Source organism: Pyrgilauda ruficollis, unplaced genomic scaffold (assembly GCF_017590135.1).
Source record: "Pyrgilauda ruficollis isolate IOZ18807 unplaced genomic scaffold, ASM1759013v1 scaffold35, whole genome shotgun sequence".
Lineage (NCBI taxonomy): Eukaryota > Metazoa > Chordata > Aves > Passeriformes > Passeridae > Pyrgilauda > Pyrgilauda ruficollis.
The window spans coordinates 9635455-9653896 of NW_024524934.1; positions in this window are offsets into that span (position 1 = coordinate 9635455).

Genomic DNA, 18442 nt, shown 5'->3' on the forward strand with positions numbered 1-18442 from the left:
ACTCACTGCACCCAGAAAACAGAGTGCTGGTTTCTGCAACTGCATCAGTTAGCTAAATAAAAGTGCAACAGTTTTACAAACCTCTACTCAAATATATCACAGCTGCAACTGCAAAAATCTCTACCAAAATAGAAAAAAATAATATCTCAAAAACTGCAAATCACAGTAGTGCCTAGACCAGAAGATAGAAGAGAGAATGCCCCATTTTATCCCAATTAAGTTCTAATAGCAGAATGACACGTGAACAGATATCCAGTGAGTCATAGCTGAGTAACATGATTTTGTGCAACAGCAGGGAAGAATTATTAAGGAAACCAAGCCACCGTAATACGCAACACAAAAATTTACATATGGATGAATTTAGGTCTTTTGAACTGCTACAGCAAGCACTGCAGTTGGGCTAGGTAAACAGAGAGAAAGAACACAGAATACTAAATTAGGAATAGTCCCTTAAATGCTCAGATTGCAATTGCTCCAGAGGAGCACCCTTGTTTACAGCCTTTACTTGAAAATTTTAGTGATGTTGCAAGAGAGCAAGGCACCACTTCTCTCCAGTATTTTTTTTATCCAGACATTAATGATCTCCACAGACCAGCAATGCACGAAAATTAGAAATAAATAATTGATGTTTTTTACACAGTCTGAGCTGGCTGAGTCATCTCCAACAGGCTATTAAAACAGCATCGTGAGCTCAGCTGGTATAAAATGCCTAGAAATCCCCAGTTCCTCCTGCAACTGGAGCCTTTTTTCCATTCTGACTGAAGACAATCAGAAAAACAAACAATTCAAAACATGGAAAATCTGAGAAGTTGGCAAGAGGGGTTGAGCTTTTTACCCCCCCTCTTTAGACATCTGCCCCTTTTCCTTCTCTAGTTTGCAGAGTTCTAGTCACCACTTTCTCTGCAAGCCCATAGCTCTCATATAGGTGAGGGAAACAAACAGCTTGTTCCAAAAAGAAAGGCCAGCTCCCAGACCAGGACTATAAAGCCTCCATTGTTTCTGAGATACCCTCAGGGTTACAGAACAATTACAGGTCCTGGTATTGTAACAGAGTTCTCTTCCCTGATTGTGAGCATAAATTCCATAGCTCTGTATTCACATTTGTGGGGGGTGGGGACTTTACCCCCATATTGCACATACCAAAAGGTTTTTACTGGTTGAAACATAAAAGAAAATAAGCCAGCTTTTCCACCTCCCCAAAGCGAGGGGGTGGTCACTGTTGAGCTGTGGGAATCACTGCTCAGCAACCCCACTACAGAGCATTTCTGAGAAAGCTTTCTGAGCTATCACCACCAGGGAGTAGTGGAAATCAGATTTTTTAAAACATTAAGGCTCTTGTTAAGAGCAAAAAGAAGCCCAGATTTTCCTGAGTCCAAGTGGCGTTACAGAATGATAGACTTATATAATGGTTTGGGCTGGAAAGGAGAGGCTGACTCTGAGATGAGCTCAGTTGGTCCGAGCACAGTGCTAATAGCACCAAGCTCACAGATTTGATCTCCATATGGGACATTCATGTACAAAATGGACTTGGTGATCCTTACAGGTCCCTTCCAACTCAGAATATTCTATGACTCCGGGAACAGAAGTCTACCAGCCAACCTTTTATAGGGTAATCCTGGTGACACTAGATACGACAATTTCACACAACCTAGTAGATCAGGCAAATTTATGTACCTATTTGCAGAAAAATAATATTCTGTCCTGGTTCCAGCCAAGACCATTAGTTTTTGAAGTAGCCAGGAGGGTGCATGGCTAAGAACCAGTAGTTTTCAACACCACCTCACATCATTTTCTGGGAATATGGGTGGAGGTACGTGGAAGGAGTCAGGAATTGTCAGGCACTGCATGGCATTGTGGTGAACATTTGTATTTTGTACATTTTTTTCATTAATATTGTCACTGTTCTTGTTAGTTTTCTTATCTCATTGATGCTTCCAGTAAATTGTTCTTACAGCAACTCGTGATTTTTACCTTTTGTCCCTCCAGTCCTCCTCTCCAGAGAGAGGAGGCAGAGGAAGCAGGGCATGAGCGACTGATGTGTAACTTGGAATGGTTTCAGTGGGAACACTAAATTAGGCAATACCATTCCTAAACCACAACATATCCACATGTGCATTGTAACTCTCCCTGACAAGGTTTGCTACCAGGAAGATAAACATCATGTAGTCCTACAGCCTGTACTTTATCATACTGTTCTGATACACACACACTTAAATCATGCAAGAATCATATGAGGATAAAATTGGCATTGCCAAAATAATAAAAATAATAAGAAGAAACCCCAAACAACAAAGCCCTGCTCCAAGGTCAGTTCTTCAATTTGTGACCTTCTTGGAGCACTATCTGTCAGAGCTGCTAAGAAAGAGAGGATGGAGAAAGCACCAAGATAAGAAGCCAAGCTGCAATTTTACCTCTACCTGACAGTCTAGTAGTAATAAGCCATGAAAAGGAGCCTCACTCTCCCATCCTCCACCCCCAGCCACAGATTCTCATTATCTCCTTTCTACAGGCTGGAAGCTAAATGGCAGATACTGCTCATGCATACAAATCTAAGTTTTCTCTAGTTTTGCAGGCTTACTGCAGACTGTTTGGTATTGAAAAAAAAACAAAAGAAACCACTTTTTTTTTTTTTACTTGCTTTTAGATGCTGAATTTATTTTGCTGCACCACAACGCCCTGTCTTTGGGGGTATTCTGGAGCAAGTTGTTCTATAGGACCCAGCAGAACAAGGGACAGAATTTCTAGCTCAGGTCACAAAAGCAGACCAGTTGATGCTCAGCAATAAGCTGTGCATGTCTCTAACTCTGAAGCACGGTGTCCTATCAGCAGCACCAATCTTACTTTCATGACAGATCACAGCCACCCTGATGCTGATAACTGAACAGATTGTTCCCAGCACAATAAAAATAAAGTACCAAGGATGATCTTGCACTATCATTGCTTTGCAATGATCTCAAACCCTGGCTTCTCGTTTTTCCCCAGTTTCTTACTCTAACTCCAAAACGTTAGAGCTATGGAAATCTGAATTAGTAAATAAAATATTCTATCTGAATTTCTTCAGTGAAATTCAGGTTTTGAGTAATTAACTGTTTCCATGCCAGAAGTCTAAAAACTAATTATTAAGAGTAGCACCTCAGCCCATAACACTTTTACCCTCCTAGCTGGAAATGGCAGAATCTTCAGAAAATTATGTCCCAAACAAAAAATTGCCCTAAGAAAAAAAAAAAAAAAAAAAAAAAAACCAAAAAAAAAAAAAAAACCAAAAAAAAAAAAAAAACCAAAAAAAAAAAAAAAAAACAAAAAAAAAACAACAAAGGCAAAAAAAACCCAACACGCTCCAAAAAAGAAAACCACAAACATTTCACACTTGAATAGAAAGGATTAATGAATTCTACCTGATAAGACATCCAAAATCCAGAAAGTAAATTAAGAGTCTGGTCATTGTGAACTAAACATGTAGGGACCTGATTTTAGCCACGATATACCTCTTCAGTGGTATCCTCTACCCATTCAGAATCTCCCCTGAATGGGTAGAGGATATAAACAGTTATCACTATATTTATGCTGCTGCTACTATATTTGTGCTACTATCTTTGTGCTGCCATTTACTAAATGGCCATGAGAACTTTTGATAAGTTATCCCAAAGAGATAGTAACCAAAATTAATTATGCTTTTGTTAGTGTAATGATGGTACAGATTAGGATGGGGCCAAATATTTGGGACACCTGGGTACATTTAATAGAAGTCAGTTCTGGCTAATATGTTTGGAAAGATACCACCCAAAGAAAAGATAAATAAGAAAATCCTAAAGTCTGTTTATGGCAAATAATCCACATCAAATTACTGCTAATTAATGGTTCAAATTCAAAATTAGTTAGAACATCCAGATCCCATTTTATTGGGCAACATTACAAGATTCTCTCTTTTTCCCTGATTCATCTGAAGAGAGGGCTTAATATATTCCTCCCCCTTGTCCAGCCTCTCAAAAAACTACCAAAAAAAAAAAAAAAACACAAGGGGGAAAAAATAAATTAAAAAAACAAAAAATTTAGCATGCAAGGCCTCTGAGATAGGGAGAATAGTTGGGGTCTTCACAAAAAATGAATTGCTTTTGGAAACCTAAATAGCAAAACTACATTAAAAAGAGTGATTTGCTTATGACTGAGAACTCTGTGTAAAGCAACACTTGCAAAAACATCAAAGTAGAGAAAGAATAGGGAAATAAAATAGTTAAGGAAAAAAATCTGGTTCCTGGAGATACCATTACAAGTGCCTAGGGGAAAAATATTACATTTTTTAAAATTAGGTACCATTTTCTAAACAATCCTTTTCTATATCCTGACAGTTTCTCAGTGCAAGATGTGCACTGCCAGAACTATCCTATTTTCCAGGGCTTCTGATGGGAAAAGATATTATGCTATAATGAATCTAACAATCTTATATCCTCTATTTATAATGGACCCAGAATGCTCCAAAAATAATTGGAGTAGTTTCTTAACTTCAAGTCTTCTACTATTACCAGTGCTTAGCAGCAAAGAGAATTGAACACTTTACTAAGTAATAACATGAAAACTTAAAGAAAAACTTTCCAACATACTGTCAAGTTTTATCAGGCATTGAGTGATTAAAGTTCAGTTCAAACTGTGGTTAGATGAGGCAATTTTCTGGACTCAATTTATCAGAGGTTGGGGGGGGAGGTTACCCACTATATATTAAAATACTACATTGAAATAGAGACTGGTGGAGTGCAGAAAGACTGAACAGAGCTAAACAAATCTCATTAAGGACATCAGAATTTACATATCCTCCAAATATCACTTGTAGAACAAATCTGTGCTTGGAAATTGGTGAAGACTTATTCTTAACATAATACTTGATTTGGAAGAACAGATCAGCAATGCTACCCAAAACTTTAATGTTGCAGTAAAGCCTAAGTCAGTATTTGTGCATCTTTAACCTAGAAAATAAAAACAAGTCATCCCTCTACTTTAACATTAATTAACCTCTAATAAGCCCTGATACATACCCATGATAGTTTTCCATTTTGCTTCCTTTCCCATAAGCAGGGTCACCATTTTCTCCCAAGTCCTGGTCTTCCTTTGAATAAGACTCTTTTGAATTAGGTCTTTATACCCCAAGCCCTATCTGAGCAATTACAAAACCTACTTGAAGGTTTTCATTTGCAAGACAATTCATTTAAGTCTAATGTATATAAATGTTACATAGAAGCAATGCTTTCAGGTCAATTTGTGTTGGTTTCCTAAACATCCATGGGCATTTCAGGTTTTCATTTGCTCAGAGCTCCTGCATAAACAACCTGAAATGGCTGTGATTTTGTGTCACCCTTGCATTGTTTGCTGTAGCTTTATAAAAGCACTGATGAAAGTCTTATTATTAGTATGTTTAATCTGGTTTCTTTTTGTCCCTAACTGCTGTATTAGAAAAAATTCTTAACTCTCATTTACTCTAACTACATTCCTCTGTAGCTATTTTTACTAAAAGACTGTTCACCTGTAAATGATTTCATCAGATACAATTCACAGGCATAATGTTATGAGTGTACTTAATTTCCAACACCTCTAAAGAAATAACGGCTTAGGTCAGTCAAGATTTCTGATGGAAACAAAAGGACACCCCTTTCATATTATTTGTTTATGACTACCTAGTATTTAAAATTAGAATTTCTGTGCATTGAAATCTCATTTACTCTAATTTTTGTATGCTTAAAAAAATAAAACAAACAAACCAAAAAGCCCCCAACTACAGACAGAAAATCCACAAATAAATAAAAACAAAACCCCCACAAATATATAAGAGATCAAGATTCTGTTTATTCTGACACAAAAATTTTCCTAAAGAATATTTAGGGGCATTTTTTACACCATGAAAAAAAGACTGAAGCCCAACCCCAAGCAAACAATTAAAGAGGGTTTTTTCTGCTCTTTTTTACTTTTTTTTTTCAGCCTCAGGAGATGCAATTTGCTGTTCCTTTCTGAAATAAAGTACAAATCCATTGACTGCAACATGAAAATTTCCAAGAACTCATTTGTTCAAGAACACATCTTGGTTGTTTACTAGGTGATTGGCTAATGGAAAAAAAAGTCTGGAACAGTGACATTCAGTTTTGCAATTAATGATCTATCATATCTATTCCTTGAAAGATGCTTATGCCTCAGCAGCACTGATATACTTAGGCAAGGAAGGCAACAGAAACACTTCTAATGTGAGGCACAATTTCACTCCTAAGTTTTATAGCAACCTATGTGTTGTCCTGTTTTTCCCTTAGTAGACATTAATTAATATTTCACAAAAGAGATCAATCCTCTTGACCTCAGCTTCCAGGTGGGGAAAGAGATTCACACTGAAATAGTTTTGTCCAACAGGATGTGGTTTGCCCTCCTTTACACTGAGGCACTTCCTATATGACCTACCAGGTTCTATTTTGCCTTGTTTTGAATTCCTGGCTACAAACCTGATGTCAAATGCATGAACAGAGGTAATACATGCAGGAGCTATATGGAAGCCAACTCAAATTCGTGGTGCAGTGGAATCAGAGCCTTTAGGAACTGAGTTTTCTAGGTTATACATAAATAATATAAAGCTATATATCAAGAATATACTAGAAGTTAACAGAAGTGTGCACATCATCTCCCACATCTCTGACCAAAAAAAAAAAGAAAATCTGACTTTATCTTATTAGAAATGTCTTCATTCTTCAGGCTCTAGTGTTGTGTCTAATGCCATGAGGAAATGCACAGTGAGGGTGTCATGTTTGTGCACGCCCGTGACAGTGCATTGTCACATAGCCCTCAGGAGACACCTTTGCCTCTTGGGTGCCACAGATGTACAGGCAACAAAACAAAGGGCAACAGATGTTATTATTCAAAGATGGCAACTTATGCAACTACTGGCAATGTAAGGTTTAACACTCTTGAAAAACGCTCTGGTATTGACTTGAGGTTACATAATTAATTAAACACTAAAAAGGCAATTGCTGAGAGGTGCTGAGAGCAGTTCTTTCTTTCAAAAGTGCATATTACCCTCAGAGAAAGTTTCCATGTAGACACATCCTAGGTTCTGTTGTGGAGAAAACTAATGAAGAATTAGGTCAATAAGAAGGTCAATTAAAAAAAGTTTCTCCTGTTAGCCAAGATGCACATCAGGCAGTTCAATTGCCACTCTTTACAGCCGCAACAAATACAAGCTGTTTTAGAAAGGTGAGGAGATTAAACAGTGTTTGTGATACTTGTTAAGTGTTTCTTGACAGAATACTTCAGTGTGATGATAATTTGTGGTAGAAAAAAAGGCAAACCCCATCATTGCATTAGCTAAAACACGTTGTATCTCACCATCTGCACTTCTGAGAGCCATCAGCCATTCCAATTATTTTAGAAAGGACTGTTAGGAACCTCTGTTGGAAAAAGCCTCATTTCATTCAAATTACTCTGCAAACCAAGTCCCTGATATTCACAAGCATGAATGAACCCTGATACAGCCCAAGAAAGAACATTTAATTCTCAGGATATTTCTGAATAAAAGTACCTGTGTTCTTTGAAATCCCATTCTAAGAAAGGAGCAGGAAATTCCTATGGAAAGGTTAGCACTCTGATAAACTCATAAAACACTGATGGCTTCTGTGGCTTGCTGAGACCACAGGCACTTCCACATCACCATATCATGACTGTGCAATTGTTATTAGCAATCTAACATTAAAATACTTACTCGGAAAAGAGATCATTTTGCTGTTTCATGCTGTCAAATGAACTTGTAGGTGGGCAATGATATTTCACTGGGGCTTGAAGGTGAATGAAAACAGAATTAAGCTGAATGCTAAATTCAGCAGTATCATAGGAAACCAGAGTCTTTGAAACTAAAACAGATGATTCTTGCAATGACTAAGTTTTGGATTAGCAGGCTGAATGCTTCATCAATTTCATCTTTTTTAGCAATATTATATAAGGAAAATCTCCCTGCTCAGTTCCTGCCAGTCATATAGCCAGTCAAATGAGTAATCAACTCCAGATCAGGCTGGTGGTGTACAGATAGCAATGAAATCACCCTCTTAATATGGCATGCAGATTTTTTAGGGACAAAACATTAATTTAAAGTATCCTGTTTTCTCTTTAGCAGAAGGCTACCTAGCTTGCAGTATATGGGGCATCACCCAATTTTAACTTTTCTGTTGCAGTGATAGGAGGACAATCTGCCACTGCCACTTCTACTAACCTGTCTCCAAATCAGAAATTAATTAACCACAGAGGCGCAAGGATAGAGTTAGCAGAACCTTCACTAGTTGTTTCAGTGAGATTAATTGACAGGGTATCTTAAAACCCATTTTGACAGCAAGACAAAGTGAAATAAGGGACTGTCCTGGCTCTGTTTTCTCTGTGCTTGTAGAAGTGTCAGATATCATTCTCCACAGGGAGGACAGAGGCAGTGGAGAAGAAAAGTTGATCCTTCCCCAAGCACATCAGGGTGGTATATGGAAATCTTTACTCAGAGTCAGGATAAATAGAATGGAAGCCATGAAAGCTAAAAGCAGACACATCCCAGCAAATTACTGTCTTGCTGCAAGACAGCCACTCCTGGAGAGCACAGGAACAAGAAGGTACGTCTGCTGGTACCTGGGCGCAGCTCATTCACCTGGCAGCAGAATATGTTTCAGGCTCTTAACAGCAGGAATGCAATGACTCCCATTTTTGCCAGATAATGGGTTCCTAGTAGGGGAAAAAAAAAGGCGGGGGGGGGGGGGGGGGGGGGGGGGGGTTGTTTCTTGTTATTTTTAAATGCACTGCACTTTTTAAACTTTTTTTTAGTAAAAATGTTTTCTAGATGAACACTGGAGATGCCTTACAAAAAAAGAGCTGTTTGCAGGATCATTGCTCTGCTCTTCCCCACCAAAGCTGTTTGCAGAGAAGAGTGGTTGTGAACACTTTTACATGAGCAAGCTGTATATTTCTATCACACTTTGCCAGACAAGAATTCAATCTGAGTACACTGTCAAAAGAGGGCTGATGCCAGGCAAGTAATTCATTCCCTATTCCAGGCTGTTTGCTTCCAACAAGCCCATTTCACGGGATAGTTAACAGATCCTCTCATGATAAGGATGACTGCTGAAAGCACTTAGGCTGATGTTGCTTTAATACCAAATCTATATTGAGGTGTTTGACACAAGTAGTGCCATACAAAGTAGTTTACAAAGGCTGGTGGAGTGGAACAAGACATGAAACCTAATAACAACATTCCTCTGTTCCTGAAATGCCAATGAAATCTCTTGATACACTTTCACAGAGCATTTTAGTTACAGCAAATGTAACTATGCTTGCAGATTAATTTGCTGGGTAAAGATTTCACTTTGAAAGTATACTTTGACTTCTTGAAGCCCTTGCACACCTAACGCATTCTTAGTAACATTTATGTGGTATAATATTACTGCACTTTATTTCCTTGAGGGAAAACCACCTGAAAAGGGTAAAAAACTCCCTTGATATGACTGGTTTTATTGTATATGTCCTGATTTTATGTGGTATGTAATTGTTTATAAAATAAATATTTATAGTGTAGGGCAATGAAATATTATACAAAACTTCTACAGAGAAGATATTTTCAAGCATTGATGATGAAAGTCAGAGTTCAAACAATTGTCCAAAAGAAATTTTCCCTCCTGTTTTTTAAAAGCACTTTTGACTTAGGGCCATCACATTTGAAATGGTCCTAGCTGTTTTCACAAGCATTTCTGGAAAATCTCTTCTTTGTCCTGCCCTGAAGGTCCTTTAAACTTCATTTCTGCTTGGATCCTTTGAATTCTTTTCCAGGTCACTAGGTATAAACATAGCAGAACTCCCATGTTATGTGGTTGTCCTAATTGTCAGAAGTCCTGAGTATTGTGATAGTTGATTAATGAACCACTTCTTTAGAAGAGTGAGAAAAAAAACCCAAACTAGTTCAATTAATTTGGTTGTAAGTTCTTTCTGTAGCCTTTATTTTCACAAAGATACACACACACAGTCCCATGTCACTTGGTCAATAGAGAATGACTTGCTTGCTGCTATGCTGCTCACACTTTCACCCTCTACTTGCATTAGCAATTAAAAAGTATTAACTGAGCATATGGATTGCACTGGAAGGAGCATATGGAAGGTCAAGACCTGTTTTAAGTCATACCTAACAATTTGTTAGGAGGAGCCATTGAACAGTACCATCATTATGGTATCTGTATGTCTAGTGAAAACTGAAATTGACTGCTTTCATCAATATTACCTCGTTGCATCAACTGTCTATAAACTGCACTTTACTGTCACCATGGAAGAGGGACAATGCAGAAACCCAAAGTGTCAGTGGTGGCTACCATGCTTTGGTTAAAGCTCATGGAGATAAGTACATCTCATGTCAAAATAATTATTAGGTTTTGGCAGTTTCCCTGGATTTTGAGAGATTGCTCACAAACTGGTTCAGCTAAATATTATTTGGGGTCTTTCAAGTACCTGGCAGTTTGTCCATGAACAAATTTTCAAATGTTCCTACATATCGAATATGCTGTGTTCATACCCCAGTTAGTTTAGTATTGAAATTGCATTTTCTCCACACCCCACCAAACACTGTGAATAGAGTAAAGAACAGCAGTTTTAAGTATCAGATCTGCAAATGCATCCTGAGATTTTTCAAAAGCCCAAAATCTATTTCTGGCAATGGTAATTAGTAGGGGAGTACCTCTATTTGTCAGCCAAGCATTCACACTATTAACCTGTTTGCAATTGCACTTAACGTGTTCCTTGGACATACAAGCATCAAATCCATAACAAGCAATTCCTTGAGCAGCTGCTCATCCCAGTGCTGACCAGTAGGAAGGAGAGAACTTAGATTTGTTGTGCTGAGTTCTGCCAACAACATCAAGGTGGTTAAAAAGAAAAAAAAAAAAAAGTGGGGAAGGAAGAAAAAAAGAAGGTGTGTGTCACATTCACATTTTCTGAAAAATTCCTTCACCCAGGATTTTTCCCCTGGCAAGCTGAGAAGCCTCAGAGAAAAAGGAAAACAAAAATTATCTCATTTGCTTTTCCTGTGTTTTGCTCCTTGGAATGTGTTTGGAGATTGTTTACCAGCAGGTGGTTGTTTCATTGGTTTCTGCTCTAAATTATTTTGACTCAGTGGCCAATCAGTGCCAAGCTGATGTGTCAGGACTCTGGAGAGAGTCACAGGTTTTCATTATTATCTTTTTAGCCTTCTGAAGTATCCTTTCTGTATTCTTTAGTATAGTATATTATAGCATTCTTTAATATGATACAGAATCATAAAATAATAAATTAGCCTTCTGAGAACATGGAGTTCTCAGAAAAATGCTTACACAGTCACAAAAGGACATGTGGTCATGACAGCTAGATGCAAATTGGTCTGTTACATGTAGGGAGGAAAAAAAAATATCTTCATACACACTGAATACTTCTACTTTACACCATGGCCAAACCAAAACTGATGACAAATGTCAGCACTCACATGAGATATCAAGCAACAACTCTAAAATGCCCTAGAGGTCACGCCTTTTTCCTCCTCTACCTCAGATCAAACCAGCTGACATCCTCACTGGAATCCCAACAGGCAAGTGCCACACTGAAGTACCACTAGAACAAAGGTAATGTTACTGGAAGACTGTTGAGCAGTGAAACTATGAAAATATTCTTACATTCTAAAAAAGTTCATGGCCTCAGTTAAGTTGGAATATAGCTGTCTGTGGCCATCAGTCTGAATTTGTCACAGCTCCTTCATGGCAACTATAGGAACTGAATCACAAAGTGTCTGGGGGAAAGCAGAATCCCAAAAAAGCTGGTGAGTCATCCTACTGTGTCCCATTACTTCAGGGGGTGAGCATTATTCCCAGTACTCATGACAGTGAGCAAGCCTGACTCGTCCACCTGATTTTTTCCAACACTAAACTCGGAAACCTGCATGGAATCTTACTCATGACAGTAGGCTTAGGGATTGGTAGAACTGATACAGAAATTTTTGGAGTTTAGGAGCAGCAGTCATCAGAACTAAGTAAAGCATGCAGTGAATTTATTGTTTAATAAATTCTTATGTTCCATGGTTAGCTTGGGAAGTCCCCACAGGAACCTAAGGGACCTTCTGCACCTACTTCAAGAGGCTTGATATTAACTTTGTTTTTAATAATTAAGTATCTAAACGAACAAAAGTCACAAAACAGCACTTTTGTCTGTTTCAGGAGTAGCAGTTGACACAGTCATGTTTTCATCTTACATGCTGTATTTCTTCAGAATACATCCAGCTGTCAGACTCTGAAGAAATTAAGAAAAATTAAAGAAGGAGGAAAAAAATTACTTTTCCTGTAAACAGTATAGAGCTTTTCTAATAACTCACAATCATAGCACTATTTCCCTCGCTGCTGATATTTGGTACTGACAGTGCAGTGCAAATTAAGAGAAGAAAGCCTTTCTGCAGAGAGAATCATACAGAGTTGGACTGAAGCTTCAGAAAGATAAAAGAAGCTACTCTAGAAAATAAAAAAAATATATAATATATTTTTAAAGGAATACCTCTCCCAGCCATATCATCCTTCACAAGTGGAGCCTGCAGAACAATTTATGCCTTTTGCAACTCCTACTTGCTTTCTGAATTTCTTCTTCAGAGTGGATCTGAGTGACAGAAAACACAAACTGCATGTGACCCCTTTGTACTGGAAAGGAATGAAGAAAGCAGCAGCAGCAACCAGGCCTCTTTCCTCTACCCACTGAAACAAGTCCCAGCCTGGCCTTAATGTTGCAAGTTTCTAATTAATGCTCAAAAAAAAAAAAAAAAAAAAAAAAAAAAAAGAAAAAGTGGTATATTAAGACCCAATCAAAAATATGAAAATTAAGAAGGTTTTCAGGCTGTGAAGCTTAAATATCAAGCTTCTTGCAGCTAGGATGAATGGATTTGAGAATCCCTTAGAGTCAGCATCAACCATCACTGATGCACAAGCACAGCACAGTTTGAAGAGATTTGTGCTTAATTTGTGACTAAAGGCTTGCAACTCACAAAATAGAAAGAAGCAGAGAGAGAAATAAAGCTTGTCTGTAGACAAATAGATTCCAGCCTACCTGGTTTTTGTACTTCTGTCCATAACTCTGGTAGCTGGTGCTTTTCTGTGCTGATAAAACTATCATTGAATTGATTGTCTCAGTTGCTAAGGAAACCAAAGGGATGATGCTAATGGATACTATTTATGACACTGGGAACCTTCAGAAACATTTGCCGTGAAAAGATGGTGTCACAAGTTAGTTAAAATCTACATTTAGTCTTAGCACAGAAAAGAGAACTAGATAGGAGTTTTTCCTTTCTGTCTTTCCTCTGACAATTTATTTTTTATCAGATTTTTATAGCGTTATGCTTGGTTTGGCTGTCAGCACCACTTTATAGTCATTTTTCTAGCTTTATTTCAAAACACAGGAGTTAGCTCAAACACATTCATTCTAATTCTAAGCAGTGGAGTCCAGGATTTTTTCAAAGCATTGCACATGATGCAAAATAGGATTTGACTTTGGAAATGCTCTCCAGAGGACAGAATTTTTGAATCGAAAACATTGGATTTGATATGTTTCTACCTTTGCTCTTTTGAACTGTATGTTATGGAAGATTTTCATAACAGACATAGCAGATCTCATAAACCAAACTGCTACATTACAAATTATTATATTTTTAGGAACCTATGTTTGTATTTTTAAAAAATAATCCCCATTAAAAAGAGACGGATTTTCTAAAAGCATTCAAAAAAAACACCAGGGAACTGTAAGTTATTTTTTCTCTTTCCACAAGCTATATGTTCACAGCATGAGTCATCTATCAAAAGCAACCACACAAGTCTGAACTTATACCAGTGAAGGATCAAGCTCCAGGCACTTATTTATTTACGGAAGGCTTGAGGAGTTATTTCTGCACTGGAGTCTCAGATGACCCATAGACAGACACCTTGTTGCCAAGGAAATCTCACAACACCATTCTCTGCCTTGCTCCCATCCAAGATCCTTCTTTGCATCCTTGGTGATCCCTGCTTGTCACTGCTTCCCTAAGTCCCTCATTTTGGGTAGGCAGCAGCTGCTAGCAGGAGTGGAGCACATTTAACCCTGCCTGGCACTTCCAAGACATAGGAAGGTCAAAAAAAGTGATATTTTAGGATTTTGATACTGGAATGAACATCTTCTGCCACTTTACAATCTCATGCACTCAGACCTCCAAAGTTGTGTCTCATTGCTTAATAACGAAGAAGTAAACAGAGAAACTAGTGTCCTCTCATGCTGGTGAGAGAGTAGGAATTAACAATAATTAACCAATTAACAATAATTTGTTCCTGGAGAAAGGAAAGAGAAATAATATCCAATGACTACTCATTCTCATGGGAGAGCAAATCACTGAGACAATTCAGTGACAGCTCATAAGGTGCGTCCAGAACAAAGCAATATAAAATCCCCAAAAGACTCCTAAAACACCAACCCCCCAAAAATGTTGAGAGGCACAGGGAAGTATACACTCCACCTGAGCACACAATCCAGAAACTCTTGAGTTTGGAGGAACCCATAGAGATCAGAGTCAAACTCCCTGGACTTTGCAGGACTACCTAAAACTAAACCATGTGGCTTTAGATGCTTTTTGCAACATCTCTGCAGCTGAAAATCTCTGCATAATGGGCAACAATTATTCCTGTTTTTTTTTTCTCTGTTGCATCTATGCTTCTACTTTAGACTCCCAACTTCAGGATAACACATCTATTTACACATGAAAAATACAGCTTTTTCCTAATAGAGCATATAGGAACAAGTGCCTAAAATAAGATAGATAACATAAGAATCTGAAAATTTATTGGAAGAAATATGAGACAAGAGTACATTATACCATCCCAACAAATACAGGGCATTAAAGTCATATAGAGCACTTCCCTTGGCATGACCTGGTTGGACATTGACCCTAGATGATATCTGAAAACACTAAAAAAAATGTAATACTAGTGATTATTCTTCATACAAGTAGACAATTCCATTTGCAGAAAGATATCTCAATTTTACCCAGCCTGTAAGCATTAGAACCACAACCTACCAAGATACATTTATTTGAAACTATTTCAGTATGAGACCATGAGCACCACCGTGTAAAGGAAAGGGGGAAAAAAAAGTTGTGACATTTCCAAGTCAGCTCTAGGCAAAACCATTTGAAGAAAACACCTTCTCATGACTGCCCAGTGCTGCTGTTCACCTTTTAGTCTCCTCTGTGGCCTCAGGAGAGAAAGCTAAAACCAGTGTTCCTGACACTTTTACAGCTTGTGAAATTTAAATAGCTCTCTCTGTTCAAGATTAAAGGGTTTTTTCAGTAGTAGTAGTAGTAGTCCCAGCACTGAAAATTAGCCCATTCCAATTAAGGCTTCAACTAGAAGTAATGTCTCCCTTCAGGGAATACATGACATTTTAAATTAAGAAACATTCCAGCTAATAAGCCTATAAATCTTCCCAATTAACTGTATTCTCTACTATTTTATGATTCCTCTGTTCAATTTGACAATCCTAATTTCCCAGAGAGTGCAGAAAAGGATGAGACCTCTGTGGTAGTTGCTTTCCACTTGATGTACTGGAAGGGGATAGAGACACTCTCTCTGACTGTACTTTTATTTGACAGATCTGAGCCAAATGGCACATCAAAGGCCAGTACTCTTCACTGCCATCAGGTGAAAAGGTTTCCAGTCTGCCAAAAGCCTCTGTGACGCATTTCTCACTCTCCACAAGGCAGCTTTGTGGCAGCACCACTAGAAACACAGCACCAAAGGATTCTCTCACAGGAGCACTTTGCACACTTCTCCACGAATTATTCTTTTACTAATCAAAGCTTTCAGGGAACACAGTCAGCGTTTGTCCTAGGAAGCACTGTCACACAGTGGTGATTGAGGGTGCCAGGTGAGGTAGGCTGGAGGAAAAAGCAAGTACACCTGTCAGGAGCATTAAATGTTACTTTCCTCTCTGTTATACAGATGGTTTTATTCCCTTTTAATGTGTTAAGAGGGTAGCTGAAAAGAACTGCTAAATAGGACATATAAAAGAGACATCTGTAAAAGTCACAAACAGGGAAAAACATAAGCCAAGCTCATGGAAAAAGAAAAAAAAAGAACAGTAGCTGAAGAAATCACTGTGTTTTTTGAAAGGCGAATGTCAAAAGCTATCATCCTAAACTGGTTGAGGCAAGCTGGGCTATTGCCAGACAGACTGTAAAAACAGAGCCAGCTGAAAGACCATGTTGGCTAACCAAGTGTGATCATGGAAACATGGAATGGTTGAGGTTGGAAGGGACGTCTGGAAATCATCTAGTCCAACACCCCTGCTAAAGGAGTTTGCATCCAGGTGAGCTTTTAACAACTCCAGATGAGACTACCACCTCTCTGGGCAGCCTGTTCCAGATTCTGTCACTCTAATAGAAAAGTGGGTTTTAATATGTGCCCATTTCCTCTTGTCCTGTTACACTGAAAAGAGCCTGATCCCCTCTTCTTGAAACCCACCCTTAGGATATTTATAAGCACTGATAAGATCCCCTTTTGGTCATCTCTTCTCCAAGCAAACTGGCCCAGTTCCTTCAGCCTTTCCTCGTAAGAGAGATGCTCCAGCCCCCCATCCATCTTTACAGCCCTTTACTGGACCTGCTCCAGTAGTTTCTTCTCTTCCCTGAACTGGGAAGCCCAGAACTGGACACAGAACTCAGATGTGGCCTCTCTAGGGCTAAGTAGAGGGCCAGGAGCACCCCCCTCATCCTGCTGGCAATACTCTTCCTAATGTACCCCAGGATCCCATTGGCCTTCTTGGCCACCAGGGCACTGCTGGCTCATGGACAGCTTGTTGTTCACCCGGACCCCCAGGTCTGTGGGAATCCATAAAACCAGAGGGCTTTGGGAAAGCTGTGAAAGGCAGGCCTCAGAGACAGCAGAACTGTGATTAGAGCTAAGCAGCAGCCATAAAATAAGTCAGCAGAAAAACTAAGTAAAAAGTAGAAAAGTAAGGACAAATGGAACAATGGTCCGTGTATTAACACTTGTCTAGAATAACTCCCTAAGCTGCAGAAAAGTATATCTAGTGAGATATTAGGAAGTTCTAAGCTTAATAATGGAGCTCTGTGCGTTGTGTTTTAAGACTTAAAAGCAGGTATTGAATTCGAAATAAGCAAGCATTGTTTTAACCGAAGGTACGTGTGCTTATAGTGGTTGGATAGAACTACTGTCAATATGCTTTTGCTTTATGTGATTGGTCAAAAAACTTATAAAGTTGTAACATTAAGTTCTTCGTCTGCTGTCTGGGATGCGAGTGCTGGCATCTTCCCATTGTCATAACCATGTAATGAGACTGATGCTGGAAAATAAAACAGCTCAAGGCACGTTCCTAGCAGTCCCGTCCCATTTGTGATTTGTACATAGCCCCTTGCTGGCAATAAGGTCCTTCTCCACAGAGCTGTTTTCCAGCAGATCCATCCCCAGCCTGTCATGGCACCTGGGGTTGTTCCCCCCTCAGATACAGGACCCTGCACTTGCCTTTGTTGAAATTCATTTGGTTTCTCTCCACCCAACTCTCCAGCCTGACCAGGTCCCACTGAATGAGAGTGCAGCACTCCAGTATATCAGACATTCCTCCCAGTTTTGCATCCTCAGCACCACTGCTCACAACTCTCTGAGCTCTGCCATTCAGCCAGTTCTCAATCCACCTCATGGTCCACAAATCCATCCCACACTTCCTGAGCTTACCTATGAGGACATTTCAGGAGACAGTGTGGAAAGCCTTGTTGGAGTCAAGGTAGACAGCATCCGCTGCTCTCCCCCATCTACCCAGCCAACCATTTCATCCTAGAAGGTTTTCAGAGAAATCAAGCATGACTTTCCCTGGTGAATCCATGCTGACTGTTCTTGATAATCTTTTCCTTTACATGTTTAGAGATGACATCTATAATTAGTTGCTCCATCACCTTTCCTGGCCATAATGAAGGTGAGGCTGACTGACCTGTAGTTTCCTGAGTCCTCCTTCTTGCTTTTTGAAGACTGTAGTGACACTGGTTTTTTCCAGTCCTCAGATACCTCTTCAGTTCTCCAACACCTTTGAAAGATGATAAAGAATGGCTTAGCAGTAACATCTGCTCAGCACTCATGGATGTATCCCTTTGGGGCCTGTGGTGTGCCCCATTTGGACCCATAGATTTCTGGTTGTCAGGTCTGCGTAAAAGACCTCTAACCCAATTCTCCTCAACCAAGGGAAGGTTTTCCTTTCTCCAGACTTTCTTCCTTCCCTCCACATTCTGGGATTCACAAGGACTGGCCTCAGCAGTAAAGACTGAGACAAAGAAGGCATTCAGTAACTCTGTGTTCTCTAATCTCCTGTGTCGCCAGGGCACTCACCTCATTCAGCAGGAGGTTCTCATTTTACCTACTCCTAATTTTGC